This window comes from Stigmatopora argus, chromosome 11 (assembly GCF_051989625.1).
Source record: "Stigmatopora argus isolate UIUO_Sarg chromosome 11, RoL_Sarg_1.0, whole genome shotgun sequence".
NCBI classification, from domain to species: Eukaryota; Metazoa; Chordata; class Actinopteri; order Syngnathiformes; family Syngnathidae; genus Stigmatopora; species Stigmatopora argus.
This window is the reverse complement of record NC_135397.1, coordinates 517141-539667: the sequence shown is the minus strand read 5'-3', so window position 1 is coordinate 539667 and position 22527 is coordinate 517141. Positions and strand designations below refer to the sequence as shown.

Here is a 22527-nt window from a genome sequence, read left to right as displayed (position 1 = left end):
TGAAAAAGCATACGTGTTTTTAGTAGGTCGTCAGGTACGCGTGGGGTGTGTCTGGTCTTGGCGGGGAAGGGTAAAGACGAGGAGGCTCGGGAAGTGAGCGATAATGCACTCGCCGCGCGCTGACCTTTGCGCAAGGTAGTCCGTCAGCGGTGGCGTCCATTTGGGTCGGCGGAGACGGCCCAAAAAATTGCCACTCCGACACTTTGCCGCCGTCTTTTTCACGACGTTATCGCCCGCCGGCAGAGCGGGCACGCCTTCCTCCTCGTCTTCCTCCGGCGGGGCGTCGCCATCCGTCACGCAAAGCAGCTGTCTGCCCTTTCGGATGACACCCGCCATCCATCATGTCTTGTATCTGGGACGCGAGAGCGCACGGGAAGTTGATAGTGTCGCAGCGCCAGTGTCGGCAGTTACGGGATAGTTTGGGGCGAGGGAGGACGGGGGGACGGAGCATGCAGTCCTTTTTGCTAGCTTGCTTCTGTCCGTCTGTCGGTCAGACAGACGGACAGTCTGTTTTCTCGCAAGTACCTAAGAAGAAGGAGAAAATGACACTTCTGGAGAAAATGCAAGGGGATGTTTGGGTTTTGGGTCCCTTCCTAAAAAGTTTGGGCCATTTTTGGGGTCACGTCTTAAAACTTTTGGGCCATTTTTCAGTCCCTTCCTAAGACTTTTGGGCCATTTTTGGCTCACTCCCTAGACAAGTTACTGGCAGCCATTGAGGACATCTTCAAGTCTGCTACTCTGAATTGGGAAGCGAACACCGTCAGTGGAAGGCTACGGGTTAAATGAGTTTCCGACACATTGTTTAAATACGATTTCTATTCATTAGTCAAACGGCGGTGAGCAGATAGACACTAACCTGGCAGTGATTGGTTTGAAATCACCTCAAATGAATGAGTTTTCAGTCAACAAAGCACTTCAAAATCATAGGATAAGCACTTTCACTGGACACAAAACTCTCACTGGAAAATTTGCCAACCCCCAAAACGTAACAGGAACTATCTGGTCCAAAATCCAGCCAGTCAAGATTCCCATAAAGTTAGCGGTTGACATTCACGTCAAACACCTGACATGCTTCCGGCCATGTTAGGCGTTAACCTTATAAACCGGGAGTCTCGGTCACGTGACTGGCGCGCGCTCGTCACCGCGGGAAAAGTGATTAATTAAAGCAATTACAGCGATGACGGCTTCAATTAAAGCGCTCGCGAGCGAGCCGATAGGACGCCAGAGAAGTGCCGGGCCAAAGTAATGAAAAGGACGTGCCGGCAACCAGAATTAATTACGCCTGGCTCGGTCCGCGGCCGCGATTGCCATCACGTGAGTGGCCGATGACGGTGTTGCGATACTCGACGAGGCTCTCGAACCTCCGGGAATCGGCCCAATATGGCCAGATTCCCCTTCGATTGGTTTTATGGCTTTTCCTTAACTACCTTGGTCATTTGTCAAGGGCTTATCTTTGGTCCAATTTCCCCAGGAATGATAATCGCGTTTCCGTGTTTCGCTTAATGCTTCCAGTAAATGACAGGGAGGGTTGGCGGGGGGGTGCTATAGGGTGCAGCCATCTGTCGAAGATGCCGCCTTCCCCTCGAGAAACAAGGCCCTGGAATTTGTTGAAACAGGCACCTGACTTTAAGGGGGGAAAATGCCCAAATATTTGGAGTTCAAAACCTAAATAATCCGTAATTATAATAATCATCATTTAGAAGAATTCCAAGGAAACGCTCTGACGCTTTTTGGCGTCAAGTGTCCTTTTTCCATCGACTGGCCAGTGAAAGCTGTTTGTATTGCTTCTCCTTCCTCCTATTTTATTGTTATGGGGGACCGACCGGATCAATAGTGTTTAGGAGCCCATTCAAAGACGTGAATCATGCTAGATGGAAATGTGCAGCTGCAATTATTTATCGTAATGATCACTTCCAAATTCACAAAGGATATCCCAAGATAAGCAGGCGCCTTCTCAAGCCAAACAAAGTTCCTCTCCAAAGTAGGTGAAAGGTTTCACTATATCGTGGGATCTATTCCACATTTTACTGTAATCGTGTTCACATCACCAAAAACTAAAAAATGCAAAATACACTTTTCTGAGACAAAAAAAAACCCTAAACTGCAAGATCGAGAGAAAAATGCAAAAAAAATCGAAAGCCAAGAAATAGAACATTTTCCGTAATGACTTTTAACTTTTGAGTTGTAATTGAAAGGATATCATGTAATTTAACGTGGCTGCCATTGAATGGTCATGTTTCAGTGCCACTGAAAAAGCAGGACCATTTTGCCTGGGAGGGTTGGCAGCGTTCATCCATCGCTGATGAAATATTTTTCCTCACGGTGGTCAACTCACGTACGTAAATTAGTATCACAGTAAAACAGATGAGTGCGTGCAGCTGTTGCATTAATAATAATAATAATAATAATAATAAAAAATCCAGACTAAATATGAACGGCTCCCCTCTGAGGCCTCGTGGACTTTTTAACATTCAACCAATCATATTTCCACCAGCAAATTTATATATGCAATCTGTTGTCGGCCGTCTGAGGTTCCGGTTGGTAAATATTTATAATCAATTGATTAAACGCGGCGCAAATGTTTTCATTTGATTTTTTATGGCGCTTGTCTGGCTGGATGCTCGCGGCTTGTTTTTCCCGGAAAATCAATCACGTGTAAATATGAGTGTCATATTTAAGCCTGCGATGCTTGTAAACACGTCAGGCCGACATCTGCGCGTCTGGCCCTTTAAGAGCGGGCGGTGGGGCGAATGACTCTACCGTAGTCAAGCAAGCCATTGACATGAAAAATTAAAAAATCTACTTTGACTAGACTTGACTCAAAATGATTGATTTTTAGAGAGCGGAAAATGAATAGTAGTTATTATGAGCTGGTGTAGACTCAAGCACCCCCACGTTCAAAACCTTCCCAAATTCAATGGCGTTCCTCGACTGGCAGGGGATCTGCAGGACTCCTCCTCTTTTGGGTAGCATTTTTTTTAGATTTGAAAGTGATATTTTCCTCCCTCCCTTTTTCAAAACAACTAGTTTCCATGGACCACCCACCCACCCGCCTCCTCCTCTCCTGGAGAGTTTACTTCGTAGCAAAGAGTGGAAGCTTAGATGAAAAAAAGGAACTCCCGAAGCGTCCGTCGTTGATCCGTCAAAGTGCCGCGGCGAGCGGCAAAAATACCACGCGGCGCCGGCAGCCTTTTCTTGGGCGCGTGGGGGGATTAAGTTTGTCACCATCAAATAGTTTGGATGCGACTTAAGGCGAGAGCTCACGACGTGCTTGTGTTCCTTCTCTTTTCTTTGCCTTGTCACTTTCCTCTCACCTCGTGGTTACCTTTTGCTTTTCCTCCCTCACTTTCCAGTCTTCCTGTCGTCTCACGGACGGAAATAGCACAAACGTGAGATAAAGTGACACGCATTGAAAGGTAAATGGAATATTTCTTTTTTTCTTAACCTTAAACATTCTTGAATAAGCCCCCATGAAACACAACTCAACCTTTTCCACGGATCACTTCCACCCAAAAACGTCGCTTCGCCGAGGATATTTTGGCATTTTCCTTAAGCGATTGTTGCCATCGATTGACTCTTTAACTCAGGGGTAGGGAACCTTTGGCTCGGGAGCCATATGTGGCTCTTTCCATGGGTGCATATGGCTCTCCACTAATCTGAGGTAAAATAGGTAAATCACTGGTGTGAAAGCGGAGTCCAGAACGCCCTAATAGGAGCGTCACTGTGGGGTTGACACTACCTCTACCACCACTTTAATCATCATTTTGTTTTTTATGACTCTTCTGCATGCATGATATCATTGATACTGACTTATTAGCAGCATAACAATGTTGTCAAAAGAATTTGGAGACTTTTTGTACTTCAAAAGTGGTGAAATGACTAAAAAATAAACCACACATTTTCATGTATTTTTACTTTTCAATTCTGAGAATGGCTCTCAAAAAATAACATTAGAAAATAGGAATTGTTTATGGCTCTCTCTGTCAAAAAGGTTCCCGACCCCTGCTTTAACTCAATGAAACTCACGGCAAAAGAGGATTGGACGACGAAAAACTGGTGGCCAACTCTAACCCAAAAACCAGTGAGTATTAACTCGATATTAAGCTTGAACGACAAGTTTCGAACAGGCTCGTGTGCCCTCGTTATGAACATAAGAGCCACGGAGTAAAGATTCCCATTTGCCAGCTGGTCAACAAGGCCAAATCAAATCAAATCAAATGTAAACACAGACTGCAAAGTGATATCATTTGCAAAAAATACACATACTATATCAAACAAAAGTTATCTTGTGCCCTTTGGAGGGGCGACGACACCCGTGTGTCGTCTCCCTATCGCCCAAAGACAGCCGGTTCCGGCACCCTGCCACCCTGACAAGGATAAGCCGTGTTGAAAATGAAGGAATGCATAAAGAGTACTAATTTAAAAAAAAATTCAGGGTCATGTTTGTGTCTCCGCCAATAGGGACACATTTTTTTGGGGATCAAAGTCAAAAAAATAATAATAATAATAATCAAGAAATGCAAATTCACAATCACGTAAAAATCTGCTGTTCACACACGGTGACCTGACGCAGATACGTGATACTCCATGCAGTCTACATGCGACGTAGTACGTGAGCACTAGTCGGACCGGAGTCAATAAAGCCATCCCGCCTGCGCCCGCAGTTGACGTCTCTACCTCGTCTCCATTTACTGTTGAGAAAGACGGCGCAACCCCCCCGCGGTGCCACGCGCACGCGCGCCGGCGCTCGGTTATCGCATTTGTGCAGAAATGACAGGCGCCCCGTGGCTTCGCTTCTGATTTACGAGATTGACACAAGCGCCGTCTGTGTTCTCCGTCGTCTCGTCGCGCTGCCGACTCTCTGATAGGCGCGCCGTGGCGTGCGTAACCACGCTCGAGAAGAAGCCGCGGCTGTCGGGAGGGAGGCGGGGAGACCGGGAGGGGGGAAAATGAAGTGTCGCGGGGAGAGAAGGAGCTCGCCGGATGAGCTCCGGTAGACAAACAAGCGACAAAAGCAGAAGGCGACGCCGTGGAAAGCAAAAATCAAGCCAGGAAAGCCAGGAAAATCATGCTAATAATACAACTTTGCTAGCGGTTTGATGGGATCATTGCGATGGTGACCTCGAAATGTTCTTTTGTCCCTGCCAGTCAAAATGGAATGGACGTCTAGCATAGTCAATGGCACTGAAACTACTTTGGGGGCATTTGCAGCAATTTATCAGTCACTTCCCGTTCATTTTGGGGCATTCCCGTCTTTGTGGCGTATTCATTTTGAGTCACTCACTTCCTATTGACTTTGGGGCCTTCTGGGTCACTTCCATTGATTGGTCACTTTCTGTTGCGTTTGGGGCATTCATTGCTCAACGTCCCTTTGATTTTTGTGGATAGCTTCCTGTCGGGAAACATGGTAGCCCTAGCCTAGCGTGCGTGGCACCTTTGTGGATTTAAATGCCTTGGGCGGATAGCTTTGCGCGCGTTGCTAAAACTAAAAAATGCACCAAAATGGTGTCCATGCGCGTGTTGTCAGCGTGGGAGTGTCGGAAGGTGCCGCTTCGCCACGACGGGCGGACACGCTGGCGTACGCGGCCACCAAACGAGGGTCATTAACGCGCGGGTTGTCACACAGAGTGATGGATGTTAGCATTAGCGCCTAATCAGCGACGCCCCTTGAAAGCAAAATGGCTGCCGACGGCGTCCGGTGGCGTGTTTGTGTTTGACATTATGCAAACGAGGCGGGCGACACCTCGTTAGCGTTGGCTTTTAACCAGCCGGCGGCTTTGGTCCACCTCGTCGGCGACGCCCACAAAGGCAGACATACTTTGACTTTCCTTCTTGATTGATTGTTCCTATTTCACCTTTTCCTTTCTTGATTGTGTATTATTTTGCCTTTGCACTGTATTTTAATTGGCACTTTTTTTCATTGTTTGACTGGGGCTGCGACATATACCCAAGTGTTTTTTGTTGTGTTTTTAAGCTATGCTTGTCTGAAAAACCTTATTTGAGTTTGATTTATTTAATTTAGAGATGCCGATCCATCCCATTCTTCTCCACTATACTGTTTGTTCTTGGTTTCGAATCGGATAAAAAATGGCCTTCCCAAAAATGTGACATATATTTTTGGGCCCTTTTCATTGGGCATTTTTGGTCAGCGCGACTTATTTTTATGTGCGTAAAATACGTTCATATTTATTTAATATGAGGCTCGGCTCTTGAAGAAAAGAGAAACCACTCGTAGATGTCAACAATTTGACTCATTACACACGCGGCATTTAGATTTTCTCTCTTTATGTTGTCAGGTACTTATCAAGCAAGTATTGTCGTCCATACAGGAATCTCCCGCCGGAATGAATTGTTTTGTCGTGCAGGATTTACACAAACACGAAGCCGACGAGAGAATGTTTCTTGCTAACGAAGCGGCGAAAAACACAAAGGCGCCGAAAGCGTGCACATCTCAGCAGGTCAAAGCTGAATAATTAACGCGCACGCAGCTGGGGAGCTTTTGTGTTGTTGTTTTTTTACCCATTTACATGAAAACAAATCAAGTGCAGGCGCCGGACAAAAAAATGTCACCTTTTCTTTTCATGTTATATTACAAGTTGCGCGTGGGCAAGGCGGACACGCTAATGGAACTAATGGAGCCCAACGCCAAAGTACAATGAATACGGCGGCCCAGCTGCCAATCGGGAGTTTTCACAGCGCAATAAAAGGAGAGTTACGTTGGGATCAAAGTGGCATTTTACTCAGCCACAACAGGAGATTTTCACACAGAGAGCGAAGACGCCGGAGAAATTCAACGCGTGAGCTAAAGTGCCGAAGAATGAAATGGGACGGAAGCGTGTTTAAGGGCCTGAAAAGTTGGGAGTCGGACAAAACTGTTCGGCGCTAGAAAGGAGTACGAACTACATTGGTTATTCTGAACGTGGGGCTATTTCAGGGAAAAAGTTTTGTCTCAAAAAAGGTTGGGTTTATTCTGGGATGTTACTATATGTTCATTAAGCATTTAATAGGTAATGAAGTTATCATTTAATTTGTGCTATACTTTATGTTAGGACCGAGTAAGCTCGAGGACACTTTCCCCCCCACCGCTGCTTTCGAGGCCAGTTAATTGTTTTCAGGAATATTGAGCGAACAGGACACCATGTTACAGGCCGAGACTGTTGATCTGAGTTGGCAATGAAGATCTACGAGGGACTCTTAAATTGCTTTGACTTGGATTCCGGCAGATGGCGATCATCGAATCGACTTCCGAAAATACTCGCATTATTGTTTAAAAATACAGTCGCTGTTTACCTTATAAAGAAATTATTATGCTTATTTGTGCAAATTCTTACGCAGTTGTTTTAGTTCCGGTCTAATATGAGATTGATGTGGCAGTTGTTTTTTGACCTTAATGGTGTTATTCGGTTAGCTTATGCAATTGTTTGAATCAGATGACCTCAAATGTTTTGATTATGCGCCGACTAAATTGACAGAGGAAGATGCCGTTTCTTTAGAATCATCTTGGACGAAGGCGAGTCAGGAGTGATTTTCCTTGTAGCCAGAGTATGTAAATAATTTATCCCTGTTTTGATTAAAGTATACCTAATAATAAACCTATCAGTTAGCAAAAACCTATGTGACCACATGTATTAATAATAAACCTATCAAAATGAAAGAAAAAAACTCATTAGGTCATTTTAAACCTACCAGAATAGACATTAATTTACTCTAAATTCCAAAGCTGATCACCAGTCAAGTCTAGCTTCTATTCTCCGCAATCGGCGATCTCGATGAAATGATCATCCGGCCCTAATATAGTGAGATTTTTAAAAAAACAACAACATGCTTTTACGGCAATGCTAAACAGATCCAAGCCATTTCCATTCACCTCAATTGGAAAAAGACAACTGGTGGTCACAAATCAAGCTCCCTTTTAACAAAAAGTGCATTTCTACATATGCAAAAAAAGAAGAAAGATATTTTCAAGACGACAAGACCACAGGAATGTAGTTGCTAATGACACTTGCGACAATAAGAAGGCTCTATCCTAAGTATCTTGCCGCATGTGTCAGCTTTCTGGTGGCGTGCTTTCATCAGCGCAGCCACACGTGAAGACGCCAATGAATAATGAGATGCTCTCACACGCAATCATGAATATGGAAAGGTGTCACATTTCATCTCGCCGCCGCAGAGCCGCAGAAACGCAAAACCACAATGCGCATCATTTCACGTGATATACAGAAAGAAACACAGCCTGTTTATTTTCCACCAGAGTTTCCCGACAAGACGCCTGACCTTCCGTCACGTGATACAATTTTGTTTTGGCAGGATGGATGGAATGACTTCTCCATTTCATGTTAAGTGAGTAATGCCACGCCAAAGTTCAAGGGCCAAAGGTCAAAGGTCGAAAATTGATGGATTCTGGGACATTTTCCGGGTTGAAAAAAGGGGAAACTTGTTCAGTGTCCAATTTTGTCATAATGCCGTGCAAATATTAACGATGTGAAAAGCCAAACATGAACCTTGTGAAAATATACGGGAGTGTATAAATGTATTATTTTATTGCTAAGTAAGACAAATAAAATAAATCAACACATTTTTGGCAAAAGTGTGAATTTGTGAGTCTTTGAGCCCTCAACGCGGAAACACTGGAAACTGTGTTAACAAGCCAAAGTGCACAAACAAACCAGGAGGAAAAAGGAATATGAATTTGATATTATTTTTGATTACTAATACGAACAATGCAGTCTTGGGGAAAAAAAACTGAAAGAAGGAATGACACTTATCCCATTACTGACTAAAATAGATGTCCAAACCATTTTGACCGTTTTTTCACCCGCCTTCCCTTCCGCCAGAAAGGATCGGACAGCTGACGACTTGACGTCGGGGAATTGACATTCTGGCTCACATTTGGGAGACGGAGGAGAGAGGACGGTCGCTTCGGCGGTCGCTTCGGCGCAGCGCTGCAGATGGCGATCGGCTGACGCCTGACTCGATTGTGCCTCGGCGGTGACGGAGGGGGTTGCCATGGCGACGGCGGACGGAGACCAGCGGGGAGGCGAGCCCGCCTCCCTCCCGACACTCGCCGCAACTCGATAATTGTCACGTTAGCGCCGGCCGCGACTTTCGGGAACAAAGTGGAGATTTAACATGTGGCGTGTTAATCGATAGCGGGATTGGCGACACGTGGGCGCCGCTCGCCATGGCCACAATGGGATCGCCGGCGGGATCTTCCTCGTCTTAAAGCTCGTGAAATGCCAAGGCTGAAGATTTACGTGGGCAGATAAGCCCGGGCGGAGAAGAGGATGCTACCTTTACGTGCCATTGACGGACGCTGATGGATTTCCAATTGTCAATGGAGTCTTTTTCAACCCCGCTCTGCGATTTTACATTTGTTTGCTGCGTCCGATCCATTTGAACCGGAACGCTTCTAATGAATTGGAGCAATAGCGGCGCATATTAATGACATCACGAGAAAGGGCGGGACAACGGAAAGGCACCCATTTCATTGGCTAAGATACTGTGCTCTTACTCTTGGTATTACGGAAAATGACATTTCCCTGTTTGTTCAAATATTTTAAAGAAGATTATTGGTGTACAAACGGTTAGCATGTCCTGCCTCGCAGTTCTAGGATTGAGAGTCAAAGACCGTGAAACAAGAAAGAGGAAGAAGAATGGTGGTACAAAACGTGTTAAACGCCGCCACCCTCGGACGCCAATCAATCCGGAAAAAAGACATTTTTGGGGGGATCGGCTCGCGTTGCAAAGTTCACGCGGCTTCAGAGTTTCAATCGTCAAATGGACAGAAAATGTCAGACTTTTGTGGTTTCTCATGATGGACGAGTCAAGCAAATGTCATGGAGCTAAAAGAAAGTGCTTTCTTTCGGGGACAGAATTTGGAAAACATTAATGAGCTGACTTGATGAGCCTCTTGAGTTTGACTGTTGTTTTTCCAAACGAAATGTCAGTCCAAAGTGAGCCTTATCTCAGGCACGGAGATTTAAAAAAAGAAGCAAGGAGCGAAAATTCCGACATCTTGTCCAATTCCCGGCAGCGGGAGAGCACTTAAGAAGAATACTTTTCCCGTCGCACCTGGCAGCCGCGAGCCTTGGCGACGGACGCTTAATTGCCACGCTTTTGGGAGAGCTCGTTTGGACGCGGACGTCGCCCTTCCGTAAATGTCGGCGCGTCGAGCGGATCGCGGCTAATTAATTAGTCGTGAAAGGCAAACTCATCGGCGCAATTAGCGCGCAATTAATGACGGCGCCAGCGACGAAACTACGCCGCGCGGCTAGTTTGTCAAAAGGCAGGTGTCGGAGAAGGTAAATTCGCTAAACACGGCAAAGTGACATTTGGAAATTTACGACAAATGATGACATGCGCTCGGGTAATCCAACACCCTTTGGGTAATATGTCGTTTATTTATCTCATCGCGTTTCTTATCTCTGAGTCAATTGTTATGGAAGAGCAAAAGTGGCAAAAATGCATGCGCAAGTGAAGAAATAAAACAATAAATAAATCATTTGCCATTGCTATTCTGGCTTTCTGGACAAGTTACAAAAGAGAATTCAATAAGTCAGAAGAAAAGATGCATTCAGTGTCTTTTCCCGTTGGTGGCGCTGCAGAAAAGGCTAATCTAATCAGGACGGAAGAGCGACGGTGGCACGATATGCAAATGAGGCCAAGGCGGGGAAACATCAAAAGCCAAGAGATAGCTGTGGCTCTAGCGAAACTTTCAAAAAAATTGGAATGGATCGATGGGAGATAGGAGTTGTGCCCAGATAACGCCGGCTCCACTAAATCCTTGAAATGAGTTTGGATCTGGGAACTTCCGTTTAGTCTCCGCGTAAAGAAGCCTACGTGCAAATGCTAATCGCTCGTCGTCAAACGCGGGCTTGCAATTTTGCATCACGTCCCGGCTGGCGTAGCTTTACAAGAACGTTGCGATAATACAGCATATTTGTCAGACGTGTTGCACTGAAATATTCTCAGTCTGGACAGAGTATTTGACAGATGGTCTGCAAAGGTGCAAATATTTAAAAAAAATCTATACAGAAACTATTTTAGAAATAGATGTTTTTTTTTATTTCTAATAGTTGTATCTTAGAATACTGTAGCTTGATTTAATGGATCGATAAGTTTGGTTTTACCTTTTCACATTGTGAGCCGTGGATATTGAATCAACAAGCAGAGTAAGAGTTGCCGATCAATTAGCGGCTAAACTGTCAGTTCATTTTGACAAATTCCTTCATTCCCTCCGGTCGTCTTTCGCCCTTTCATTCCTCGGTCGGCGGGCGTCGACAAACCCGGCCGCCGCGGCTTGGCATCCCAGATAGCGAACGGGAAGCCGCCATGGGCTCCTTTTAAAAGCGGCCCCTTGCTGCGCGGTTATCATTAGCGCATTAGCACGAGCGGAAATGTCAGTGTCTCACAAAAGACAGTGTGGGCCGATCGGGCGTCCATTAAAAAGGCAGCCCTGATTATTCGATTTTCTTTTTTTCCTAGCAGCCGCAGCCCTCTTTCCGTGTCGCCGTCAAGCATTTGAGAAGGCAAACCCCCACGGCCAATGAGCTCGACTAAATGAACCATTGATCGGACACAGAGCGCTTCGTAGAGGTGAATACGAATGACGAGGGCCACAATAATGACCGGAATGAGGAGTGGCCAGCTCCGTTTGCTTGGCGCGGCGGCCCCGCCACATTGCCACCAACGAAAAAATCTTCAACTTACTGGCGGAAATTGAGAACCAGCACCTTCACTGGTACTGGAAGATGGGCATCAACGGCCAATTTAGGACAACTATGGTGGTCAAATTCAGGCTATGAGTTGATGCACAGTATTCTGGGATCTAGTTTGTCGTAAAAAGCTGAAATGAGCAGCGACACAGCGAGCATGAAATGACTGCGTGACATTTGTCCAGATGAAATCGATACGGAAGAGCGATACCCGCGTATCCAAAATGCAGCGCATGGCCCCCCCGACTTTTTGTTTTTCCAACAACCGCCGTCTATCGTTCACGCCGGAGAGCTCGGCGCTAAAGCGCTTAGGCGAGCGACGCTATCCATTGCCGTTAGCGCGAGTCATTAATTGATTTGTGTCATTAAGCACAGAGACGAGCGGCGCATTAGCCACGGGGGCGCCAAAATGACAGCCAAACACATTAGAAAAGAATGGCCTAAGCTGTTTTAGCCGAGCCCAGTGCCAACGATAGACAAGGATAGGCATTGGTTTGGCAGGTGGCCACTCTCAACAGAAATCACAGTTATCTAGCTTTTGACTATACAATAAATCCGAGTGTATCACAAAATTAAACGTTCACTCCATTCGAACCAGGAGGGTGGCAGCCGAGCGCCGTTGTTTCATCGGCTACCAAAGCTCCCGTCAAATGGATTGGACGTCTGACGCTTAAGGGCGTGTAGTTGACACCGGGCACACAAAAGCGAGTTGACCTTTTTGACGGCATGGCAGTCCAAGGTTGTCTTTTCACGGCGCCCCATCAATTAGCTCCCCAGGAGCGCCGGCCGACCTCGCCGAGGTCCGGCCATTAGCCGTGGCCCTCGGCGCTCCGATAAAGCCCGCGCGCTACCGGTGTTTATACGTCTGGCTGTGACTGACTGATGGACGGCTGACAAGCACAAGTGCACAAAAATCTATTTACGGTGATCCTCGGTTTACCGATCACGTAGTAACTTTAACTGACGTATTACAACTCACAACACTCATACAAAGAAAACAACTCAAAGAGTAACATTGTACTGTATGATCTCATTGGCTTATTGAAAACAATAAATAACTGTTTCATTTTAAATGCTCTCCCAGTCAAAATATATCAGTGTTTTCAATAAACAGAAGCAAAAAGATTTGTTCACGTAGTTACATGAGCGCAATGAGATAGTGACAACTAAAATGGAGGCAATGACAACCTTTGACAAGCAGCAAAAATGCAACTATGGGTAAAAGCTTTGCTAGCAAAATCTGACAGAACGGCGGCAAAGGCGGCCAATAAATGAATAGTCCAAAATGTTGACAAACATTTGCTTTCACGCATTACGCATTATAGCGTCACAAGCCGAGGTACTTGTACACTAGAAAGTGGCGTGTCGGGAACAAGCTTTTGCTTTGACACGCGCGTACGCACAATTCCTAATTAAAGAGCTCGGGATTACAATAACAAAGCGGTCCAGGGATTAGCCGGCGCGCCTCGTCGCGGGCCCTCCAAATGCGCTTTGTTGTTAGCTTGCTCTTTTAATTCAATTACAAGAGCGGGCTGTCGTCAATTTTTGGGCGGCACTCCTCCTGACCCACGTGCTCCGGCTTTTGATGGCGAGCGACTCTGATCGACGTCGCGTAACCGAGAGAGCCGCGAAAAAACAAAACAAAAACGCGTGCTATTGAAGCGGCACTATCAAACCGGCCTTTTACCGGGGCCTGCCGATCCTCCCACGGAGAGGCTCCGATGACGGGCGGCGGACAAGAAGCGGTACGTTGGCGAGCGCCTCTCTTTTGTCACGTTCGCGCTAGCGTAGCCTGAAGGACAGCCAGCGCGCTCCGTTCTTTTTCTGGACTACCGGGAAGCCGACGTACCGGAGGCATTTTATGCTGCTCTCCTTCAATATGGATTGTGTACACATCCGACTTGTCAACAGTTTTCAACATGCAACATTGTCCAAAGTCATCTTTCTTGCGAGCTACATTGTAGTGGTAGTAGCCGTAGAATAGTTAGGATTACGAACAAACCGTGTTTAACAGTTGTCGTCGATCCTCCTCTTTGCCGATTAACTAAGACTGCGAAAGTTAGCTAACGTATACCGAGTATAAATTGCAACCTCAAGCGAGGCCGTTCCATTTGGCTAATGGCGCCCGAGAAAAACGGGCCGTCAACTCTGCCTTTTTTGTCCGTTTTTCCAAAGACAGCAAAATCCATTTAGGGCGACCGCGGGGAACACTCTCGCAGGTTGGCGTCCCAAAAGAGTTTTTGGCGCCGGCAGAAACGTTGGTAACATGGTCGCTTGTATTTTGGAGTTGTTTTAAGCTGCGGTCGGTCGCGCCACCGCTAATAAAGTGCGCAGCCCGGCCGGCTCCACCGCAGCAGTTAGAAGAATGGAAGCTCATTAATTATTGACGTCCTCTGCATTAAGAGGCCACCAGGAGCAACGGGGCCGCGCAATTGGACAAAATAAAGCTTTTTCCCGTTTGATACGACAGCTACAGAAAAAACCTGGAAAACACTTATTGAGCGCGGCTTGCGTCGTGGGAGAAAAAGAAAAAAAAACACTTCCAACTCGGTTAGGTAAATATTGGATGGGACGTCTATTGCCTTCAACGGCAGCCGACGATTTCAATGAATGTCAGAGAAACATTTTTGTGCTCTCGCTATGGGGAAAAAAGGCGGAAATCTGAAGACAGCCCTGAAAATGCATGTTGTAAATAGCATTTTTTTAACTGGCTCAATCCCAAATGCCAAGAAATCACATGACAACATTGTTCTTCCTCTGTGGCCTCCGTTTGCATTCCTGATGATGACACAATTGTGCCTCCTCCCGATGAAATGAATATATACGCTTGCGTCATCTTTTCTTCCTCTTCTTCGTAAACACAAAAGAGGCTTCTTTAATCCTGGGTTTATAAAAGTTCACTCCTTAGCATTCATGAGCAACGCAAGTTGCTTTGCTAGGAGTTAGCTAAATGCTATTTTGTGTTCGCATCGACCTCAAGGTGGCCAAAAGTTGAACTCTGTCCCCACGATGACTCCTTATTTTACACAACAGAACCGAACGCGGCATGATACGAAATTCTAGCGTTGTCAAAGGCAGCCAATGAGTGACTCAAAGCATTAAGGACACAATTTGTGCGACCGAGCCAGCGGTCTGGCCTGTAATCGGACGCAAAATCATTTGTAATTGCTTTAAGAGTGGCGAGCACTCTCTTACGCCCGCAAATGGACGCAAACGCAGCTGAGGGACGCTGGCCATTGTGTCCTGATTGCAGAAAGAAAGACTCCCTGTAAGCATTAACACGGACGGGAACTGATTTGAATGTAAATTGGGAATCATTTGAAGGCAGTTTGAGGCCCAAAGTGATCCATTATGTGGCTGATTGATCGAGTCGGAGAGAAGCCCGTCAAGGAGTTTTTTTGTTCCGGGACCGCTAATGATGTTGTCTTCGAACTCGCCGTGTCTATTTATGTGCATTTTGCGCAGCATGGAGAGGGTGGGGGGTATTGCTTGTTTCTAGCCATTTACCTGCCACGCTAGATGGTCGGAGCTAGCCGAGCGAGTGACGCCGTTTCCTGGCGGGGATCGATAGCTGCGTGGCTAAATTTCGATTCCGCGCGAGTCCTGGAAAAAAACATTTGGCTCTTCGAGATGACTGATGTCCAAATTTGTCGTCGCTTTGATTTTTACGCTCATATTGCCGACACAACACAACTCGGGAAGTCAATTTAGCCACGTGGAAAGAACACGCAAACGCCATCAACCCACAGAGGATTGGACCCTCGATCTCAGAACCGCGAGGCACATCTGTGCCATCCACAGTTTCCCAGCGGGCCAAGAAGCACACTTTGAGAAGCACTACTGAAAGGATGCTCAACAATCATCTCGACTATGATCGAATGCAAATGGCTGAAGACAGAAATGAGCACGCCGTGTGTCCCTGTCGCAGCTTGCCTTGATTCAAGTGTCTGGGGAAAGGCGCAAAAAGGCAACGGCCAACACAAATCACTTGGTAGCGGATGTAAAGAGGGGGATTATGGGATGCGGACGCTGCCGGGCAACACTTGAAATGATCCAGACCTTTGAGAGGGAACGTGGTGGGAGCGAGCGGGTGTCAGGGGGAACTCGGGGGGATTCCATCCGTCTCAATCGACTTCTGACGGACCGCCGTTGGAGGCGCCAAGCCAAGACAGCAAAGACGATTTCCGCGACGCTCCGAGGCGGTCGGGGGCCTTCCGTTCCATCAGAAATAAAAGATAAATATCACAACGCCGGCGCGGGATGCGACACGCCAACGTGAATGTCACGGCTCTCCCACCGTCCGGGGGAAAATAAACAACCGAGGCGGGGGGCCCGGCGATCGATGGTTGCCACGGCGACGCCGCTACAGCACCGGGGCGCCGACACACGCTGTCCGACGGGAGTCGAAATCAATACCAATGGTGCGCGGGGAAAACACGCGCAGGTTTGCGGATGGGCCGCCGATGCTCACCTTTCAGCGGCGTGGACGGCGCTACATGTCTAATCCGCTCGGACTAGAATTTGGCAAGGTTATTAATGCGCTCTTATGACAACAGGCGTTAAATCAGAACATTTTTTAGTTCTTTCAGTCTCAGTTCTGTTTTTAAATGTTGCTACATTGATGTGTAGTATGAATGATTTTTTTTTTAAATCAACTTTAGACCTTTAATATAACTGTGGGTTCACGGGGAGCTGCATTACTTAGTTGATATTGTATTAATGTATAAATCCCTTTGGGATGGGTCTTGATAATAAATATATATATTACTCAAAGTGTTTGAATGTTCCTTATTTTTCCATTTTTTAGACTAAATGGAAGGCAATGAGTTGTTTGATAAGATAACATTACAAAATGGTCTCACCGTTTGTGTGCTTCGAGTGGATTTTACAACGCGGTCATTTCCAAAAACGGTTTATTTTGAGAGCTTATCGGCAGCCGAGGAATTGAATTCCCCCAAACTTCCCTCTCGCTCCCATTTTTCCTTCAAACCTGGACAAGCGGCAGAGGAAGGCGCGTACGCACCGAGCGGCCGATAATCCCGTTAGCCCGCTAATCGGCGTCGAAGCGCGGTCGGGACGGGCGACGCGCGGCCGACGGCGTTGGCCCGCCGGGGAGGGGTCCGCGGATCCATTACCCATTATCATCTCGGGGCTCTCCGGGATTAGCGCGGCTCAAGCGAGGGAGCGGTGCGGAAAGGGAAAAGAATAACGACTTAGCCTCATATCCCGTTGGCTTTGCGCCAGACCGTCCCGCTCGCCGTGCGGTTATTAGCCCCGCGGAAAAGCCGTCCTCCCCGCGCTCTCCTCCGTGACGGTAATTGAAAAGCAGATGAAGTCGCTTAATGCATTTGCTGTCGGGGAAAAAGACTTTGCCGGCGTGCTACGTCTCTCCCAGATCTTTGGAGCGTGAACGGGATTTCCCAGAAGAAGGCGCGGACGACGCGCGGTCGGAAGTAGCGATCGATCGGCCGATGGATCAATTAGAGCTCCTGCCATTAGTCCATTCCCAGGCCTGATGACGGGCTGTACCAAAGGCTGATGGAGCTCGCACCGAAACAAGCCAGAACGCGATCACTACGGTGGTCAAGAAGTATCCAAAGCGTAGTCCCAACGTTTTGCAAAAACAAAAAGGCATGAATGCAAATTGGCCACAACTCGGATACAAAAAGACCAGTCGAAAGGAGACTAAACATCCCGATCTGTTGCCACCTGACGACGCAATACAGTATACCATAGTGTCAATTTGCGAGCAAATGTCTGTAATTAATTAATGTTTCTACGTATGTCGTTGTTAACTTGCATACTAAATTGGATGGAAATGCGCCGTTTAAAATGGGCGGCAAGATTTGTATCAATATTCATTATTGTGGAGTATAACACAAATTGAAAAAAATGACGTTTAAACCCTGAGTAAATTCACTATGTTGTCCGATAATTTTGTGTATGGTTTAACAAGAGCGCTCTGCTATGCTAGACTAATGCGTATTGATACATTCTAAAAGGATCAAATACCAATTATTTTGCCGCAGACTGAGAGAAAAAAACGACATTGATCTGACGACGTCTCCTTCAGAAATGTATAATACGGAAATGTATTCCTGCTCAAACGTGCACAGTTATGAGACGGGCTAATTAAATTAGCATCCACACTAGCATGACTGACAGTCGGCACGGACCGCCTTCACGGTCGAAGCGCTAACAGTCCAAGCTACAAAATGTTTTAATTCCTGCAAATTTGGCAGCAGTGTTAACAACGGTCTTTACTTTGGCCCAAACGGACAATTTAGCCATTTTTGGGCATTTGGCAAAAGGGCGCACGAGAACAGACACCTTGGCGACAGATTCCCGCAAAGAATTTCCACAAAGACGGCGGGCGTGCAGCGTGCCTTCACGGGGAAGCGGACGGTTCTGTGCTCGGCGTGCTAATGTAGCCGCGCGCCAGAAAATGGCGAGGGCGGTGAAGTAGGAAGAGGGAGTTGAAGGCGCGCCGTGTCACTTATTAAAGATGATTATGTTACATGTGACGCAGTCTCAGATTTATCATTTGGATGTTGCTCTGTGTTTCTTGGACGTGCTCCTTTTCCACAAGCCCCTCATCATTCTCAAAGCCGGGTGACGCAACAGTGCCATCTACGGGGGAACTTTGAAGCCGGCAGGCAGCGGCTATTGCTTCGAGCGCTTCCATTTTACGACTGGAATTAAACAGGCACGTCTCCCAAAAGAATATTTTGCCTCCATAAGGAAGGGAACGGCCCATTGAGCCACAAAGATGGAAACAATTTCTTGTTTGTTGGTTTGAGCGATAACATTTGCTCCCAAAAATGTCCCACTGGGTGTGGACATGTGCCATTTCAGCATCCTAATAGGCTACTGCAGGAAATGTAACTTGTAGCTATTACGTTTTTACGACAAAAAAACAGGATTGGTTGACTTTAGACCCTCCATTTTGCTATTAAAATGAGACAATTACCCCTAAAAGGAAGAGTAGCAATGCAGGTGTAATATTTGACGGATAAAAATGTGTGTAAAAATGCTTGATTGGAACGTGAATGCTTGATATTTTGCTGTTGAAAAAGCACTTAAAGGCAGAAGCCACCAGCATTTTTCCCCTGAGAGCAATTGGCCACGCTCGGAGAAAATACTTTCGCACAATAGCGCAACAATTTGTCCGGGCAAAATCATCAGGTTGCCAGGAAACTTTTACCTTTCTGGCAAAAATACAAAATGGTGCTAAAGGGTGTCATTAACTCTGTAAAATGTTATGTTTGCCCACAAATAGGTTTGTCTGCAGACAGAGCTCTCGCAGTTACCGTCGAAGGCTAAGGCGGCGCCGCCACCGTATTTACCCGACGGCAATTGGGTGACGCCCCTCCGTTTCAGTTCGCACCCGCTCGATGTGGCTTAATGGACGGCGTCTTTATGAAGGCGTGGGTTGCTTTTGCTCGGCCAAGCGCTCTAATTGCAAGTGAAGCTTATTGGTCACGCCGCTGATTTATCGAGCCGCAGATGACTGCTGTGTATCGGCAGACGCGGGAGAGGAAACGGGGCTTGGGGTTTTGGGGTGGGGAGAGGTTCACAGCATGTGGGCGTCAGAACAAAATGGCGGAAGGCGGGCGTGCAGGTGTGCTTCAAGTGGGAGGAAAAAGTGCGAGATCTGGACCGCCCGCGGGCTTTCGCCTTTGAGTTTTTTTTTCCTTTGCTTGCAACGTGACAAACAAACAACGCGGATTCGCCGGCCCGAAGAAGCCGTTTGGCAATAAGTGCTTCAGGGTATTTGAAGGCTTGCAAAGTACGATACAGAATGAGGGGATGTAGTCTTCCTGGTGCCATTTGTATTGATTAAAAACGTCAGAGAAATAAAAAAATAATAAAGCCTTGAAAGTAGTACTCTGTCACGCATTTGTTGTCTTTTGTGCAGGATGACTAATATGAGTGCTGAGAACGGGGTTGTTGCAGTATGTCATATTTCGACAGAGCAGGTTTTTAGCTGGCGCTTTTCATATGAAAGCACAGAAAATGTTACAAAATGTAGACAAAGTGACCCAAGATCAACAGAAAGCGAAAGCCTTAGTACCCTAAATTAACCACAAAGTCCCCCAAAAGCAACAATGGTGGCGCCGTTGTGAGTCAGTGGAACAACAACATGGACAACGCTAGAAAATCCAACTGGTTTCATTTGTCTTTGAACGCGCTTTTATCAGGGATGTAATGATCGACACCTCCTCTTCCCCGTTCAAACGGATCGGACATCTATCGTGGACCTGGATTCTATCATTTCGGCGAACACCCCCTGGTCTATTTAGCGTGAAAATGGCATTAATATTCATCCAAGTGGCTGCTTTTACCCCCGCGCCGAGCCCATTTGGAATTTTATTCCACACGCGGCTGCTGCCAAGTCACGTTGTCGGAACGACATAAAAATGAAAGGCTAGAGGGCGGCGTCGGTAATTGTGTTGATCAGCGGGAAAGTGTCGCACATGGCGGTTGTTAGTCGGGGACGGACAGACAGACCAGCAGATGGCCAAACAAACATTGGGCGGCCGCGGGGCCCGTTCACACCGAGCTGACGACAACTGGAGCGTTTCCACGCGGATAAATAAACGGCGTGTGCTCCTGAAACACACACAAATGCGGACACGCATCAAAAAAAATGCGAGACAAACAAAACAAACTGTCGCTACTTCATGGACAGACTGTCATATCTACTTTGGAATTACATGGATTGCTTGTGACACTGTTCATCGATAACAATTTGCCAAAAGTTGCCGTCCACTTTGTTCCTCATAGTTTTGACCCTCCCAAGAACTGAAATAGAAAATGGCGTGTATACTTTTATCCTCAAAAGTAGAAGAAAAACGCAGTGTCATTCGAATGCCAGTTGATTCTTTTTTTGGGATCTAGTTTGTGATTTGTTTACAATATTTTGACCATTCTGGGTTATACAAGGGCTCCAAATATTTTTAAAGTATCAGCTCCTTTCGAAATATTTTCTGAAACCTAAATATAAGCGGCTCAACTTCAAATAAATGTCCTTTAAAGAAACTGTTTTTACAAGCTTGTTTTAGACCAAGAGGAGCAAAGGAACAAATGTTCGTCATCATTCGATGGCTTCCAGTCCCTCTAAATTCCAATAGATTGGACGTCTAGTGGCGCCAATTGCAGGCAAAGAGTGCAGAGTGACCCTTAAATTATGGTCTGACAGAACGACAAAGGGAACAATTACGCTATTCCTTTCATTTGGTCCAAGAGGTACATATCTGAAAAAGTGTTCATAAATAAAATTTATGGTTGCTGAAAAATGACCGCCAAGGTGAAATCAGCTGCCCCAAGTCGCCATTTTGTGGTGCGTATAACACGTGTTCTTTATAGCTCTCTATAATAATAGTTACCTTTACAAGCTTATCGTAAGCAGCGCGCTTCTTTCATCATAAACAATAAATTCAGGCAGTTATTTTCAAGTAAACGTCTTGATTCGATTGGCAGAGCGGACGCAAGTGCGTAGTAGCCGGAGGCTGTGCTCGTGCGCGCGTTGGCAAGCTACAAACAATATTTATTAATTGCCTCGTCAAGCGCCAGCCGTCCAGAACGCGATGGCTTATCGCAAAATAAGTCACAAACGGACGACTTTGAAAGCAAGCCTTTGAAATGTGATATGCTGATATAACGCCGTACAACAATTTGAGAAAAAAAAGGCTGAGCTCCGTTTTTATGCCGATTACATCTTCAAGTTTTTCTTTTTTCTCCCCAAAAAAATCGGGATCGCTAGTGAAAAATGATCTGTTTTGAATTTGACACCAAAAAGTTGTTACGATCACGTCATGAGCTACGACTATAAATTAGTATAAATCCTTACATTGATTATAATTTAATGTAGATGTCTTTGTGTGGCCCAAATCATCCTTTTTATGATTGCCATTCAGTGATGCTGAATATTTTTGCAGTGCCAATTTAAAACAATGCCCTATTTTAGAATAAATAGATTGATCAGAAAAAAATAACATTAACCAGTTATCCAAAATAATCACAACAACCACTAAGTATTAATAATAATAATCGGACATAGGCCGTCGTCATCATCAACAACAAAAAGCCTACTTGACATCACACCCAGAAACTGTGTATGACGAAAATGGTGAAATTAACATTTTGCTGTTGGATTTGGGACATTTGGGGTCACTTTGTGCACACTTTGGCCATTTTAGTACACTTTCTGCCCAAGGAATGTTTCGCTCCTCCTGGTCAAACTGCATTGGACGCCCATTGCCGCCAGTGAGAGCTTTTATTCCTATCGGGCACAAGTAGGCTCAATAGCGCCGTGGTCCGTTTCCACACGGCGGGCAATCCATCAGCCACGTTTGCGCGCACGATCCATAATGACGTCAAGTCGAGATGCCCGGGGAGATCCGCCGGGGCGAGACGGAGGCAATGCGGCTTTTGCTTCAAATTGTCCGGCGATAAAGCGGGTGATTTTTCTTCCATTTGCGAAAGGAATAGCTACAAAAAAAAGCATTTTGCATGGCGGGGGCGTGAATGAATTGAAAAAAAAGAAAGCAGGAAAAAGACAAGTGGCGACCCGTTGTCTGTTGCGGAGCAGATTGATGCGGCTAATGCGCGCTAAAAGCTTTCCGCGGCACTTCTCTCCGTGAAACATTTGCCCGGCTCCCGTCTAAATGATGCCGCCTGTGCGCCCGCATACAAAGAAAGCGCCCTAATACCTCTGGCGCTTCTCCTTCTTCCGCCTCATTTCCATAGCGGAGAACACCCCAAGTGAAATACGGCTTTAATTTGCTCCTTTTATTCCGGCCTAAATGAA

The 22527-nt window shown here is 46.3% G+C and overlaps 1 long non-coding RNA gene across 1 annotated transcript; it reads left to right on the top strand.

The window, feature by feature from the left end:
- The first annotated feature begins 3123 nt into the window (after positions 1–3123).
- LOC144085158 (uncharacterized) lies at positions 3124–8512 on the top strand. Its single transcript, XR_013304035.1, has 3 exons — positions 3124–3252; positions 3354–3416; positions 3992–8512. It is a non-coding gene; the product is annotated as an uncharacterized LOC144085158 (long non-coding RNA).
- Positions 8513–22527: the final 14015 nt, after the last annotated feature.